General features: G+C 51.4%; 1 long non-coding RNA gene and 2 other non-coding genes across 3 annotated transcripts; 1 reads left to right on the top strand and 2 right to left on the bottom strand.

The window, feature by feature from the left end:
• The first annotated feature begins 2,832 nt into the window (after positions 1-2,832).
• Positions 2,833-3,023, top strand: LOC141569101 (U2 spliceosomal RNA). The gene has a single exon (XR_012492499.1). It is a non-coding gene; the product is annotated as a U2 spliceosomal RNA (small nuclear RNA).
• Positions 3,024-4,156: 1,133 nt separating this feature from the next.
• LOC141568904 (uncharacterized) lies at positions 4,157-7,581 on the bottom strand. Its single transcript, XR_012492202.2, has 2 exons — positions 7,196-7,581; positions 4,157-4,906 (listed from the first exon to the last, which is right to left on the bottom strand). It is a non-coding gene; the product is annotated as an uncharacterized LOC141568904 (long non-coding RNA).
• On the bottom strand, positions 6,949-7,139 carry LOC141569103 (U2 spliceosomal RNA). The gene has a single exon (XR_012492501.2). It is a non-coding gene; the product is annotated as a U2 spliceosomal RNA (small nuclear RNA).
• Positions 7,582-15,355: the final 7,774 nt, after the last annotated feature.

The following is a 15,355-nucleotide window of genomic DNA, read 5'->3' on the forward strand; positions in this document are numbered from 1 at the left end:
TGTCTGTGTGTATCTGTCTAATATCTCTAGATCCGTCTGTGTATATGTCTATATCTATATGTCTCTATCTATGCCACATGATGATTATGGGTGTCCATAATGACTTGGCAGCCACCGGAAAAATAAAGCCAGGTAAAGTGCGATGTGAAGCGAGCGGGAGAGTGCCTGGCATGGGGAGGGGAAGATTTTCCACCGCACTATAAGATGAATATTATCTGTTTTCTCCAGAGTGCACTTATTAAGGGATGCCTGTATGCTTGGCATTTCCATGTGTAGCTTCACAAGGACCCTAATCAGAGAAGTGTCAGTTATCATCATCCCTATTCTACAGTTTAAAAAACCTGAGGTCCCACCTGGTTAACAGGCGGCTTGAATTCAAATCCTGACCTTGCATCATATTAGCTGTGTGACCTTAGGCAAGTTGCTTAGCGTCTCTGACCTTCGGTCTATAACATTGCTGTCCACTAGAAATACGTGTCGCGTATGTAGTTTTTAATTTTCTAGTAGCCACATGAAAACAAAACACAACAACAACAAAAACCCAGAAACCAGTGAAACTAGGTTTTATAATTTAACTCTATCCAAAATATTGCTTCAGTGTGTAATCAATATAAAATTATTGCGATATTTTACATTTTTTACTACTAAGTCTTGAAAATCTCATGTGTATTTTACATTTACGGCCCCTCTCAGTCAGGATTAACGCCGTTTCCAAGACTCAATAGCTACATGTGGCTGTTGGCTGGGACAGCGTAGGTCTATAGAATGGGGATGATAACATGGTGGGGATTAGAGTGGAGTGAAATGAGTGAGGCACTTGCCTTGGGCAAAAACAGTTAAGGGGGCACCAAAAAACCCAGTAATCATGATAAGATAAATTGTATTAAAATAATATTTATCTTGTGTCGGAGCCTGCCGACGAGACGAACGGTCCCTGAAGTGGGGAGTGAGGACTGAGAAAAAAACAGACAAGAGACAAAGATGGGATCGGGAGGGCGAGCAGTTCTAATTAGACTGCAGCCCCTGCTTTATTTTCCGGCTTCCTTTTATACACACAGAAACAAGGTTACATAGAGCAGGTGAGGCAGGGGGTACAGATTTATTATGTTTATGCAAAGTTTGGCCCTGACTGTCTTTATCTCTCTGACAATTCCTCATCCCCAGTAGGCTGGCACCTCTGTTCTTATCTTATCGGAGATCTCCTTAGCAATCTCCTTAGAGTTTGGGAGGCCAAACTCTGCTTGAAGTTACATTTTCTTAACCCTAAATGCTCCAGCTCCCTACAATCTTGATCACTGAAGAGTTTTTAGGGGGACACTCCACTAACCAACCGCCCCCCCCCCCAGGCGAGTACCTCACTGGCTTCACCCTAGTCTTGGCCCTAGAATGATGACGAGGAGGAGGAGGAGGAGGAGATGAAGACTGTCTACCTCATAGGCCTGTCGAGTGAGTTAAATGAGATAATACATGTGCAGCGCTCAGCCCAAGGGCTGGCACTGAAAAGGGCTCAGGCAACACCTACGCTCAGCTTTCTGTGTTGTAGGGTGAAATGACCGATTTCACTTACACTCATGACACCTTCTAGCTTTTCTGAGTTCAAATGAGAGAAATACAAACTCCCCAACTACAGTGAAGTTCTGTCAGGAATGAGGATGGGACAGGGAAATGCTGCCTGGGCAGCCGGCAGGCAGTCTTTGCCCCAGAGGGAAATTTGTGTGGGGGTGGGGTGGGGTGGGGGAGTGCTTAACGCACTGAGTGGCCTTGATGCTCAGAGCATCCCCAGCAGTCACCTCTCCTCTCTGGTGTTCTGCCAGATCTCCCCCTGGCCAGATTCTCCCCCGTCACCCCTGGTTCCGGGCCCGTAGCCTCCTAACTGCTGCTTCTGAATCAGTCTGACCAGGGTATCGTTTATTCACTCAAAGTAGGCTCTTTCTGAGCGCCTACTACATGCGGGGCACTGGGCTCGTGCTGGGATCCAGACTCCAGACATAAGCACTGAGGGGTGACGGCCCTCAATGATCTCCGATTTCGGTGCGGGGAGATAAAAGATTGCCCCACCGGGTGGTGAGTGGTGGACTGGAAATGAATCACCGGGTGGGATGAAACACATAGGTGAGGAAGAGGCGAAGGGAAACCGCATCGCAGGCGGAGGGAGCTTGACGCGCGGAGCCCAGGATTTGGTTCACTCACAGAAGAAGCGCCGAGAGACGCGGATGCCGGAATCTCAGAGAACCCCTTCAGCTGCCCTGCCGGGGCCTCCCCGTGTGACGCGCCTCCTCACCCCTCCCCACCAGCTGCCATCAGCCCGGGTCCAGAGCTGGCGCTCCCCTGACTCAGCCTGAACCCCTCTTCGGACACATAAGAGGCTCGTCTCTCTGGGCGTTTCTAGTGACTGCGTCTCGGCCCCTTCCTACAGGCCGCTCGGGCCGCCGAGCCCGAATCCCGTTCGGTTCTGTCCTTTCTCTCCGTTTGCACAAAAGAGGAGCTCGACACCCCCCCACCCCCAGCCCGGGGTTCCACCGTCGTCCGGAGGGGGCAGTCCGCCCGCCGTAGCCACGCCTCCTCGGGCGGGAAAGGGCGGGCTATGCAAACAAGAAATGGCGTTTCGCCCGAGAACGACGGGTGCAACGACAGACATACAATTTCTCTCTTAAGATACAGAGAATAAAACTAAACCAGATCGGTACCGGGGCCTACTGCTCAGTGGCTCCCATAGTACAGTACTTCCAAAGAAGCAAAGGAAGTGAGACCTCGACTGCCGGTGACCTGGCTCACCGTAGGTAGAATGTGCGCGACAGGAGGAGGGAGACGGGCGAGGGACAAGTGACAGGCATCGCTTCTCGGCCTTTTGGCTAAGATCAAGTGTAGTATCTGTTCTTATCAGTTTAATATCTGATACGTCCTCTATCCGAGGACAATATATTAAATGGATTTTTGGAGCTGGGAGATGGAATAGGAGCTTGCTCCGTCCACTCCGCGCATCGACCCGGTATTGCAGTACTTCCGGGAACGGTGCACCCCCTTTGGGGGAAAATAAGTCGCTGTGAAAAGCTAGCTTGGACTTTGCGCGGTGGGAACGGGTTTTTTTTTTGTCATGGCTGGAAGTGCGCTCGCTTTCTCCGTAGCACTTTTTCGTTTTCTGGGGGCACTCGGATTCGTTTTGGTGCCGGGCAAGATTTTCTCTGATGCCGCCGGCGGTGGTTGGAGGGAGGGAGGAGGCCGTTCTGTACGTGCAGTTGAGTTTGAGCTGTATTTCATGGACAAAATTTTGCGCGGAGGGGAAGTGATCAGATCTCTCGTTTTAAAAAATGTACTAAATTAAAGCAGGTATCATAACAAATAAGAGACTCTTGGCATTCAACCTGACGGTTTAGTAAGGGAGTGACTAATTTTAAGTGCTCTTTATACTGATCACACTTACTAACAAGTATGTTGTCTCTGTCTTCTTTTTTATTGGCAAAAACAATAACTATACCTGCAGTATCATTTTGTACCCAGAATCCGTCAGAGCGCTATGGTGAATTGGGGTCCCACAGTTTAGTGCCGGCCTAGCTAGCTGGTGGAATCCAGGGAGTACCCCAACAAATATTTGGCCTCCGAGGCTATTCTGGGTTCTGGGTACATGGTCTCCAACAGGCGCGGGCCCCTCTAGGTTTATGGAATTGAGGGGAGGGAATGACACACGAAGGGATCTAGGACAAACCCGCCTTTTAGTGATGTGGTCACTGGGGAGGGAGGCCTGGATTGGGGCTGGGAGGTCTTGGTGGGAGGCAGAGGGCTAGTGAGAATAGGCCTCCCTCCCTGGTGCCCGTGTGGGGTTTCAAAGTCAGCCTCGTGAGAGGTGGCAGGGGGCGGGAAGCAGCTTGGAAGAGGAGAGGCCCTGTGTGTCCTTGGCAGCTTCCAAATATAGGCGCTTCACTTGGATTCTCCCACCCCGGCCCTGCTAGCCTTCTCCCTCATTAGGAAAGAGGGATTTCCAGATGGCTGGGGCAGGTAGTGGGGCAGAAAAGGGGCAAAGCATGCTGCCCACAGCTCCTGCTTATGTGTTGTTCCCGAGAGCAACCCGAGTGTGGACCTGCGTGGTGAACCATGTCCTCCAGGCCGTGGCTAAGTATACGTGAATGGGGGGGGGGGGAGAGAGGAGGGACGCACTAGAGAGGGGCTAATTAATTTATTAGCAATATCTAATCAACTTAGCAATATACAATAGCAAAAGACAAAGACAATAGAATGTGCTAATGACAGAAAGTAAAGGTGGTGAAGACTAAACTATATACATTAATAACAATGTCATGTCAAAGGAGCATACATACATGTAAGTTTAAGAGAACCCAATGCATGTTTACTATTGATCAAAAATCACTTGGCTAAGTACACAAATAACATCAATAAGGAGTATCCAAAAGCAATAATAAGTTTTATAGGATAGTAACTATTACAGTAGATGCCAAAAGCTCACCAAACCACAGGAAAAACAGCACTGGAAAAGTCACAAATCAAAACCTGGGCAGGTCTGTAACAGAGAAACTCAGGCATCTCCCACTGCTGCTTGCTAGTTCCCAAGAATGTTGCTGTGGTTGTCGTTGCTGGAAGTGAGGACGTCCCTTGATGTTACTAGCTATAAGCTGCAAGCTGCATACAAGCTTCCAAACTGCTAACAAGTTCTCCAGAATGTTGTTGCTGTTGCCGTTGTTGTTGTTGTTGTTGTTCCTGGAAGTTAGGGCATCTTCTGATGTTGCAAGCTGCAAGCTGCATACAAGCTTCTAAAATGTTAACCAGTTCTCAAGAAGGCTAGCCGTAGAGAACAACACTGGAGAGGTCGGGAATCAGCCAGACCTCACCAGGTCCGCGGGTCCGCGGCTGGAAGTCAGACATCCCCTGGTGTAAGCTGCATGTTGCTGAAAGTCTTTTTATGTTGGAATGATGAAGAATCACCAATGAAAAATGGCCAAATGATGAAAAATTAATAATTACACTGCCAACTGAGGTGTGTTTTATATATTTTCTCAGATGTACCTTAGAGCCAAGTTTCTTGTTCCTACCTCCCCCTCTGGGAATGGCCATTCCCGGAGGGTCTGGCAGTTACTGATATGCATGCTGCCCATCTGGTCGAAGGGCCGATTCATGCAGATAAGCGACAAGGCCTGGCAATGTGCTTGTCACATCATCCTGATATAACTTAGCTACTTCTTCACTTCATCTGCTGATGTGGGCGAAACAGACAGAAAGCAACATCATCTCGTATCTCCCCTACTCGGGAGGATGAGACCAAAGGGGGAATTCTCTCAACCTGATCATAGAATTTTTTTTAACCCTAAACTAACTATCACCTCACAAGCACAGACAGAACAGTAGCTTCATCTCACATCTCCCCTGCTTGGGAGAATGAGACCAAACAGAAAAGTATCCCCATCTCATGTCTCCCCTCCTCGATAGAATGAGACCAAAGGGGGAATTTACTCAACCCCTGATCACAGCACAGAAATCACCTCACATGTAGGAACAGATAAAAGCTAATACACAAAAGCTCACATCAACCAATGAAGGCGAATTTTCCTCAACATCTACCCTACAATACCTGACTAATAAGTTGCTGCTGATGTCATCTCTCCAGTGTAGGGTGTTTGTTCATTCACCCCCATAACCGTCGAATGGGAATCCCTCCCTATGTTCCTGCATTTGCCCTCTTGATTCTTTTTGCTATTTTTAATTTCACCACCTGTATGGTGAGAGCTCAGGGCCCCTTTTGTCCGCTACGGCACATTGACGACTAGGGGAAACAGCTCAGATCGAAGCGCAAACCCCACTACGGAGACCTGACTGACTGCTCTACTCCAGAGGGCTACCTCAAGTGCCCCAGGACATAGGGAGGGCACTGCCTAGTACCACCATCGCCAGTAGAGACAAAAAAGGAAGTGTCCACCACTGAAGCTATCATTTAAGTGACTCTTCCCCATCCATGCCTTCCCTGTTCCTGTTGTAGGTAGGAACTGCTATTTGAGTCACGAGTTAGAAATCTCCACTTCGTCTGACACTCTCTAGGTCCCTGGCTTCCAGAGAGACCTGCCAGGCACTGCTGATTCTTCCTCTATGCTGTCTCCCTCATTCATTTTCCAACTGTGAGACTGACTCACTGTCACAATCCTGGCTCAGGACTTCATCTCTAGCCTGAAATATTGCTGTTGACTCAGGCTTCTGTATCCCCAAACATACATGCTACACATTATTTACAGATCAGCCATCTTGAATCACACCTCTAATCCCACTCTCCTGAATTGTCTCCAATGAAGCTCAAACTATTTAACTTGCATACAGGATTTCCTTGTCTTCTCCTCAGTATAGCTTCTGAGCCCTCAAATTCCAATCTGTTCTCTGTACCTATGAGCTTGGTTTGTTTTTTTAGATTCTACATGTGAGATCATACAGTATTTGTGTCTGGCATACACTAGGTTGTGTCTCTATCTTGGCTATTATAAATAATGCAAACAATCTTATCCTTATAAATTTTAGAATCTCATACTACAAAGGAGACAGAGACAACATACTTGTTAGTAAGTGTGATCAGTATAAAGAGCACTTAAAATTAGTCACTCCCTTACTAAACCGTAAGGTTGAATGCCAAGAGTCTCTTATTTGTTATGATACCTGCTTTAATTTAGTACATTTTTTAAAACGAGAGATCTGATCACTTCCCCTCCGCGCAAAATTTTGTCCATGAAATACAGCTCAAACTCAACTGCACGTACAGAACGGCCTCCTCCCTCCCTCCAACCACCGCCGGCGGCATCAGAGAAAATCTTGCCCGGCACCAAAACGAATCCGAGTGCCCCCAGAAAACGAAAAAGTGCTACGGAGAAAGCGAGCGCACTTCCAGCCATGACAAAAAAAAACCCGTTCCCACCGCGCAAAGTTCAAGCTAACTTTTCACAGCGACTTATTTTCCCCCAAAGGGGGTGCACCGTTCCCGGAAGTACTGCAATACCGGGTCGATGCGCGGAGTGGACGGAGCAAGCTCCTATTCCATCTCCCAGCTCCAAAAATCCATTTAATATATTGTCCTCGGATAGAGGACGTATCAGATATTAAACTGATAAGAACAGATACTACACTTGATCTTAGCCAAAAGGCCGAGAAGCGATGCCTGCCGCTTGTCCCTCGCCCGCCACCCTTCTCCTGTCACCCATATTTAACTCACGGTGAGCCAGGTCGGTAGCAATCGAGATCTCACCTCCCGAGTATCTTGACACATACATAGAACACATTAGACCCTGTGCAGGTTTTTTTTTATTTTCTACGTTTTTAAGTGAATTTTTATATCCGCTTGGCACGGCGGCTAACGCGCCGCTGTAATTTGCATGCCCCGCCTTTTCCGCGCGGGTACACGTACCGGCGCGGGGCTATCTCCCCGCTTCCTCCTGACAGCTTCTGCGCGCAGGAGCGGAAACTGGGCTGTGTGTGGCCGGGCTCCTGGTTGGTACAAGCTCTCGCGAAAAGACAGAACCGAGGGGAATTGGGCGCCTGCGAACCGAGCTGTCGGTGGACGCCAGTTGGAGCAGAGAGGTCCGAGTTCCGAAGGAAGCCGTCGGGTCATCGCTGTGAGGACAAGAGAGTCCCCGGGGCTGGCTCGGTCAAGGCCGAGGACTCAGCCGAGAAGCGCCCGTCGGGGGTCGCCTGCCTGTCAGGGGCTGCAGAGAAAAGTTGGTACCCGAGATCAGGCCCTGCGAGGGCTGACTCCCTGCCTGGTCGTCAGGACACCCGCGCTGCCCTGCCGGCAGGGCACTTGGGCAAACTCCTTCACCTCCCGAGCCTTATAGTGCCCCCAGCTGAGAAGTGGGAACCTTAAAGCCTACCTTGTGGGATTGAGCGAGCATAAGCGGAGCTAATGAGGCCACCTGGGTTTAGTCGTCTAGAATGTGGGTCCCAGTGTCCGACGAGGTTCCGGTGAAGGGGTCACGGCTGTGACACTGCAACAACTGAGCCTGTATTGTATTGCCTTGCCTGTGGACAGTACACTAGGAAACATTTATTGTCTGTGCTAAGCGCTTTCCTCCTGTCAAACTTGCAAAGTTTAGCTACAGATGGAGTAGTTGAGACCCAGAGGCTAAGCAACTTGCCCCAAACCACACGGCTGGTTAATGGAAGAGGCCAAATCCTCCTATGAAGCCGAGAGCGTGGGGCCTGGGGCCTACAAAAGGCCCGACTACGAGACCAAGTATTGCTGAGCCGGCCTCGCAGGTCTTGGGTCTGCAGAGATAGGAGCCAAGCCGTCCGGTGCGCGGCTCAGAGCAAAGACTTGGAATGCCTGGGCTCTTAACCTAGGTCTACCTCTTAACGACCTAGTGTGTGCCCTCGTGCTTGACTGGGCCTCCTTGCTTAACCCTCTGCCTTCAAGATATCATCTGTAAGCTGGAGAGGATGAGATGAGAAATTATTAGACGTAGTCATTAGGAATAATGGGACATGTCTGACATACCGTGGACCTGTAAGAACCAACACAAGGGAAAATGATCTCAGGCAGGTCACCTCTCCGTAGCTTAGCCTCTCCATCTAGAAAATGAGAAATACTAACTGCTGGCGTACAGTCCTGTGCTCAGTCTTCCCTCATCCACCCAGGGCCCCCGTTCTCCGTTACCTGCCTTTACTTGACCCCATGGCGCGTATCGTCTGACATTTTGTACATTTACTTGTTCGTTACCTTTTGGCCTAATAGCCTGTAAGCTCCAGAGCGGGGATCTTTGTCTGTGTTGTCCACGTTTATATCTCCACTGCCTGGCGTATACTAGATACTAAGTGGTTTGGGGTTGAGTAAATGATTGACTTAATATTAAATAATGATATTTGTACGTGTAGAAAGTGATTAGCAGACCTCCGGGCTTGTGGTAGTTATTATGACCCTCACTGTGTTTCGCTGCCTTTATGGCCGCTTCCAAGTTTATTGGGCCGTCTTGTGCTCACCGTTGTAGTCACACAACAGCCTAGCCAACTGTCTCCCCATGTCTTTCCTTAAGGAAAGAAGAGTCTGTGAGACTGTGCCTTTCTGGGTCTTTGTTCCATCCTTATGTTTACACCTTATGTCTAGTCTCCAAAAGATGGTTTGCAGCTAAAGACGGGTAAGATATCTCACGGGAGATACAACCTAATAAGCCAGGTGGAACTGAGTGGGGACCCCAATGAGCTGCCTTAGAAAAATATGGGAAGGGGCCTTTTCCCTGGCACCTGTTTGTGAGAGAAGTTACGAAAACAACAAAGATCAGTTCTCTCCACTTAGCTCAACGGAACTTACAAACTAGGAGACTTGACCCTTCTGACCCTGAGAAGGTACATACCTTAATTAGGATATTGTGGGACCTTGTGCTTCAGCTGTTGACTGACAAAGGGTGATTGAGATAAATATTTTTCTGTTATGATGTGTGAGTTTCAGAGACTGTGTACGAAACAATGTTGCTTTCTCTTGTTTTTGCATACCTATTCAATAAAAACCCCCAGTCTGCCATATTCTGGGCTCCAGTCCTCTGAGAATGAGAGACCCCTGGCCTTAGGAGAGATTTAACTGCATTAAGTCTCTGTTTGTTTCTTTCTAAAAAACTTAACCCAAACCACCCCTTCTCGCACCCTCACTGCCCGTGTTGCACTGGACGCGACATCTGGCGCCCAATGTGGGGCTCGAGAAGGGAAGGACGAGTATGAGTAGTAAGGATCTGCAGACACAGTGAAGGGACTCCAAGAATCCTCCGCGGCAGCTACCTGGGGTAAGGAGGTAGTCTATGGACTTGGAGAATTTAACCAGGTGTCATGCGGGAGATCCTGCTCGCTGCGCCATTTGTCATGCGCGGCGGTCTGCGGGTTCTCTGCTCCCGCTCCCCACACAAGAACGCAGGATATGGTGAGGCCAAAAAGGAACACCCACGGAGCCATAGGTAGGGGAGTCATACCACTATGGTCTCACTGGAGGCTGGGTTCACTGGACGAGCGACCTGCTGTCCGTTTTTCTGCCAACCAACCGACAACTCTCCTCCACTCTCCTCGGCTCTCCTCGGCTCTCCTCAGCTCTCCTCGGCTCTCCTCCACTCTCCTCGGCTCTCCTCAGCAATCCTCGGCTCTCCTCGGCTCTCCTCAGCAATCCTTGGCACTCCTCGGCTCTCCTCCACTCTCCTCGGCTCTCCTCAGCAATCCTCGGCTCTCCTCAGCAATCCTCGGCTCTCCTCCGTAGCTGCAGCAGTTACATCAGCAGCGAATTGGCCAACTGGCCACAGCCGATGGCCAACCAGCCCCAGCCGACGGCTATCCACTACCCGAGCCAGCACCCCTCCACGTGAGGCCGAGAGCCTGTAAACTACTTTCTGGGGCTCTGTCCCCACACTCCACCCCTACAGGGTCTCGCCTCACAATCTACGCGACAAGCGTCTTCCGCGAGGGTCCCTGTGCCATATTAGCCTACTGACACCTACGGACGAAAAGAAACGGTAGTCTTAGGAACCAACAATGGCAAATCCCTTCCATCTGGGAGGATACATGCTAGCTTTTTGTCCTGGGAAAGGAGGGTCGCTGCCACTGGCACCTTTCCCGGTTTGTGGTACCAGACCGTTATGGCAGTGCTTTGGGTCCCTTGCATAGTTTCAACATGTAACAGAACAGGGGACCCCATAATAGACCATAGTGAGAGCACGTAGTTTCCTCGCAAAATCATCCCGGTATCGGGACCTTTGTATACTGCAGTCACTTGCGGTGGCCACTCAGCCACCACCCGTGGCGTCACTTGCAAATCATGAGTCAAACCGGCCCCCATGGGGCTATCAGGCCCAACCATCGACAGTGGGGGCTTTTGACCTGCCAGGGCCAAGTCCATTGCTGCCGTTGCCCTGCTTTCAAGCATGTGGGTGCTGGCAGCAAAATGTTCCCATTTCTGCCGTAGCCTGGCTTTAACAGAGTCTCACTGGTGGTAACTTGTAATTGAATGGGAGCGGCCGTTCGATGTAGCAGAGCTTCTACTGGTGCGGGCCCTCCCTTCCGTGGTCTCTCATTCAGGACTCTCAGGACGTCCCATAGACGCGAGGCCCAGTCACGCATCGTGGGAGGGTGTTTCGACACCCGGAGACCTTGCTTCAAAAGGCCATTATAGCGTTCAATCATGCCAGCCGCTTGTGGATTGTACGGGGTGTGAAACAACCATTGCACGTCCATCCTGGCAGCCCAGCGCTGCACTTCTTGCCCCGTAAAATGGGTACCCCTGTCACTTTCAATGACCTGGGGGCGCCCATAAAGGGCGCACAGCCATGTAAGGGATCCCTGTATGCCGCTGATCCGCAGCCGGACAGGGCCAAGTAAACATCAACCCCGTAGCAGTGTCCACTGCTGTAAATGCATATATCGCACTGTGGGCCTTAGGCAGGGGTCCAATGTAATCCACTTGCCAGCGAGTGAGGGGCACCCTCCCTCGCGTAATCTGCTGTGTCTCCCAGGGGAGCCTCCGCCTTTGGGGGCTGTCCTGGGCACAGACGGCACAGTCATAGCAGGCATCTGCTATCTCCTGCCATTTCAAAGGCAGGCCCCCACGTCTGCTCACCTGCCACATGGTTCGGCTTCCAGCGTGCTGCAATTTCCTATGCAGCCAGTGAGCCACATCAGCGGCAGGAGCCCGCTCTAACCATCGGACCCGTGCTAGGGCGTCTGCTTCATCATTACCTGGGGACACTAAGGGGGAGTGACCTGTGACATGCATTAAGGTCACCTCCTTTGTCTGCCCTAGGTCCCAGAGGTCCTGCCACATGGCTTGACCCCACAGTGGACGGTGTCCCACCAACCAGTTTTGGTGTTTCCATGTAGGGAGCCACAACGTTAGGCCCCGGAACACCGCCCAGCTGTCAGTGCAAATAACTAGGGGCCCAGGCTCGTGGCTGATTACCATCCACACAGCCCGTAATTCAGCCACTGGCTACTCTGGCCCGTCCCAGTATCAAACCAAATGGTGTCTGTTTTGGGCTGCACACCAATAGCCGTCCAAACAGCTGCAGCCCCTCGGCTAGAACCATCGGTAAACCAGGCATCCTCAGGTACTGGGGACTGTCCTTCTTTGTAGGGCGAGGGCTCCAAATCCTCCCCTCTAGGCAGAGCACTTGGCTCAGCCTGGGCTACAAGCTCCACAGGCCCCAGGACCTGTTGTAGCTCTGTGCTCAAAGGGCTTGAACTAAGGGTGCTACGTTGCTCCAAGTAGGCACCCCACTTGGCGAGGGTGGTGGTCTGTGCCACCCCCGTTTTGGGTCCCTGGGTCCATGTACGGACCCACCCCTGGACAGGATAGGTTGTTCGAACCAACACGTGTGCCGTTCCTGTGATGGCTTCTGTGGCCACTAGGGCTGCATACACAGCAGCCAGCTGTTTCTCTATTAGAGAGTAGCGGATCCCCGCTCCTTTCCATAATTGGGACCAAAATCCCACTGGCAACCGGAGACGCTCCTGCCGTTGCCGGAGGCCCCATCCGTACCCCTCTTGGGTTACGTGAACATCAAGTTCAAATCGGCGGCTGGGGTCCACTACTTGCAGAGCCTGTGCCTGCTGCACTGCCCGTTTCGTGGCAACGAAGGCTTGCTCTATAGCCTCTGTCCAATCCCATGAGGCCCCCTTTTTTATCATATTGTACAAGGGCCTTGCCATTTGTGCTAAATGGGGTACAAACGCCCGCCAATATCCTAGCAGACCCAAATACGTCTGCAGTTGAGAGACCTCGGTCGGCCGGGGAAAGGCTTGTATCTTATCAATGATTGCCTCAGGTATAACCTTTGTCTTACCCGACCACACAACACCCAAAAACTTGACGGATAAGCCAGGGCCTTGGACCTTTTCCTCATTCACCGCCCAGCCACGTGACTTCAGGTGGCGGAGAACAGAGGGAGCTGCTTGCTCTAAATCAGAAAGAGAATCTGAGGTTAACAGAATGTCATCAACATAATGAAACAAGGCCACAGATGGGCGATCCCACCGTGCCAAATCCTGGGCCACGAGCCCGTAGCAGATAGTGGGTAGTGGGGCTGTGCAAGTATCCTTGCGGAAGGACTTGAAAAGTCCACTGCCGCCCATCCCAAGTAAAAGCAAACTGCTCTTGACACTCGGGTGCAATGTCAATGGAGAAAAAAGCATTGGCCAAGTCCACTACATAGTGATATTTAATGGATCGTCGCGGACAGTCAGACGATCCATTAAATCATGAATTGAAGGCGTGCAAGGGTGGCGTCACCTTATTTAATTCCCTGTAGTCCACAGTCATTCGCCAGGTCCCATCTGGCTTCTTGACAGGCCATACTGGGGAGTTAAAGGGACTGTGCGTCGGCCTCACAATATGTGCCTTCTCCAATTCCAATATTGTACGACCAATCTCCTCCTGTCCTCCTGGCAGGCGGTACTGTCGCACTGTAACCACGCACCAGGGCTGTGGCAACACTTGAGGAGGGTGGTGAGCATGCCCGCGTGTCACCGCTTTCACCGCCCGGGTCCGGAGACGGAACTCTCCTACCGACGTCTGTAAGCTGAGGCCATGTAGCACGTCCACCCCTAGAATATACTCCGGAACCGGGGAGACATAAACCTTGTAGGTACGAGGAGGAAGCCTTCCTATACCCAGTGGTAAGGAAACGGCTTTCACAGTCACAGTTTTTCCCCCATAGCCATCAATGCAGATTGCTGGTCCAGGGAACAGTTCTGGGTTCCCATAAACGAGACTGCAGTCTGCGCCAGTGTCAATTAGAGCCAAAACCCTCTGTACATTCCAAGGGGAACAATGTATGGACAGTTCCACGTGGGGCCTCCGGTCCCTGTTCGTCCCCTCTGACCGGGTACCTTGGCCCCACCCCTAATCAAGCTGCAAGGAGTCGGCCTCAAGTGGCTGCATGAAGTCCTGGAGGGACACGGGTCGCACTTTGCCAGACTCCTCCTTTATGCTTCTCCGGAATTGTTGTTCCAGACGCAACTGTTTCCAAAGTTCCAGCAGGAGTGCATTGGGTTGTCGGTCTATTTTCTTCCTCTCAACCCCTGCTGCCACGAGATCACGCCACATCTGTGCGCGTGTTACTCTCTGAGGCCCGCGACCTCGCCCCTTTACCTTTGGTTTGGGCTTCCAGGTCTCAACTGCGCGGACCTCCTGTCTTAACGTCCTTCGCCTCCGGCTTTCAACATCCCCTAGGGTGGCCATGGCAGTTGTAACTTCATGGATCCGTCGCCCTACATACGGTGTAAGAATAGCAACCAAGGATCCAAAAGCACTCGCAGGTGCAGTATCCAAAACCAGATCTCTCATGCTGGCAGTAAAAAGCTCGTCATCTGGGCCCTGCATGTTGAGGTTAAAAATAGCATGTCTCATACCCATTTCATGGATTATTTGCATAAGTTCTGTATATGACTGCCATTGACTCACAGTGTCTGGCAGCTCGCCAGCCTGTCCCCATACGGTGCGTACCGCAGCAATGAGCCACTGCATTAGAGAATGGTTGCCCTGGTTGTTGGCCAATCTATGGCTGTTTTGTAACCTTTGTCGCAGGGATGGATGCACTGTCACGAAGGCTAGCTTTTCCATCTCGCCTGGGGAGCAGAGAATGCTGTCTGCTCCCTCATCCCATAAACGTAATAGCGAAGCCGAGACTGGCTCTCCAGGGCGCTGTCTGTACCGCATCCCCAGCTCCTGCAATTCAGTGGGAGTGTATGGGGTGTAGGTCGTGAACTCAGTCACAGCTGGGTTGCTGGCAGCAACGCCCCCAGGGCCCAAAGGTTGCTCACAGTTTACCCTTTGCTTCAAGATTAGCCGGGCTTGGGGATTGGGAGCTACATTGTCTCCACTTGCCCCTCCACCTCTGCCTCAGAGTCTCCACCTTGGGGCCCCTGTTCTAACAGGGGGACCTGGGCTTCCAGCGCTTCCAACCGGGACACCTGGTCCTGCACCTGGGCCATTTCATTAAGCCCATTTTCCATGTTGAGACTCAAGGCCGTGAGGAACATCCAGCCCACGCGGCCGGCTGTAGCCTTCTCCTCTTCCGGCAACCACTCAGCCAGAGCCCGCAGGGCCTTCTCCACACTGGCCGGAGAGCCGTCCATGTCCTCCCACCTTTCCTTGGTGGTCCAACTCCTGAGAACAGTGGCCACTGGACACCATACACTGTGTGGGGGCCACACGTCCTCCTGCCCAGAGTCAGACGCCATTCCTACCTGGTCGGAATCTTGCTCACCGTGCCAGGTGTCTGAGTGAGTGGAGGCCTCCTTGTAAGATGTCCACCACCCTCGGATCCTAAGGCCGCAGCAGATCAACAAAAGGAGGACAATGCCTTCTATGGCCAAGAAGGTGGTGTGCCAGCTGGAGGCTTGAGTCTCCCAG

The sequence above is a fragment of the Rhinolophus sinicus genome, chromosome 12 (genome assembly GCF_057876585.1).
Source record: "Rhinolophus sinicus isolate RSI-liver-muscle chromosome 12, RSI-T2T, whole genome shotgun sequence".
Lineage (NCBI taxonomy): Eukaryota > Metazoa > Chordata > Mammalia > Chiroptera > Rhinolophidae > Rhinolophus > Rhinolophus sinicus.